This window comes from Megascapheus bottae, chromosome 6 (assembly GCF_031878675.1).
Source record: "Megascapheus bottae isolate mThoBot1 chromosome 6, mThoBot2.hap1, whole genome shotgun sequence".
Lineage (NCBI taxonomy): Eukaryota > Metazoa > Chordata > Mammalia > Rodentia > Geomyidae > Megascapheus > Megascapheus bottae.
In genome coordinates, this window is record NC_143514.1 from 64,933,778 (window position 1) to 64,934,878 (window position 1,101).

Genomic DNA, 1,101 nt, shown 5'->3' on the forward strand with positions numbered 1-1,101 from the left:
TTAGGACCTTTTTTTTTTTTTCATTGTGAGACTTGAACTCAGGGGCTGGGCACTGTCCATGAGCTTCTATTTGTTCAAGGTTGGCACTCTACAATTTGAGCAACTTTTGGCTTTGTTTTGAACATTTTATTAGCTACTATAATATAGATCCTAGAGCTGCCTCATTCCCATCCCTCCCCTCCCCTGCCCCAACTATGGGGATCAGGCTTTCCCAGGAGCTCCTACCTTTGCTGCCTGGGCCCGCTGGAACTTCTGCTGCAGCTGAGCTAGAGTCTCCCTCTGCTGCACTAACTGCGGCTCAGGATCCCAAAGCTGGGAGTCATATCGCTTAATTTCAGCTGTGATATAGTCCAGCCTCTTTCCCACTGTGGCCTGGGCCTCTCCCAGCTCCTGTTTGACCAGCACTGGACCCAGAAATTTGAAGACCACATTGGACCCATCTAGCAGGGCCAGTTTCTCTTTCAAGAAGTTATTTTCTGTTAATTGGGCCTCAAGCTTCTGCCTCCTGGACATGGATTTACTCAAGTCTTTGTAGCTGTGCTGTTGATATTTCTCCACTTCTCCTTGCAGCTTTTTTTGGATCAGCTCAGCCATGGCAAAGATGAAAGTATGTGGGGAATGAGAGGGAAGCGCTAGGTCTGAAGCTTGGGAAGGAAGCCGAGCTCCTTTTTCTGGGCTGGCCTTCTCCTTTATGTCCACTTTGGGCTTTTTCTGTGTATGTGATTACTGAGGAATTGAACTTAGGGCTTTATGCATGCTAAGCAAGCACTCTACCACTAAGCCTCATTCCCAAATCTTTTTAAATCTTTTCATTTATTTCACAAAAGATTTTTATTTTGGTAAAATAAAATCTACTTTTTTTTTTTTTTTGTGGCTAATCCTGGGCTTCAGCTTAGGGTCTGAGCACTGTCCTTGGACTTTCTCAAAGCTAGAGCTCTACCACTTGAGCCTCAGCACCACTTCCAGATTTTCTCTATGTATGTGGTACCGAGGACTCCAACCTGGGTCTTTGTGCATGCTAGGCAAACACTCTACCACTAGGCCAAACTCCCTGCCCATTTTTTTTTTTTTTGGTGTCATCTCTGGGCTTTATCTTTAGTT

General features: G+C 45.2%; 1 pseudogene; it reads right to left on the reverse strand.

The window, feature by feature from the left end:
- Positions 1-201: 201 nt before the first annotated feature.
- LOC150062159 (prefoldin subunit 6 pseudogene) lies at positions 202-594 on the reverse strand (annotated as a pseudogene).
- Between the last annotated feature and the right edge of the window lie 507 nt (positions 595-1,101).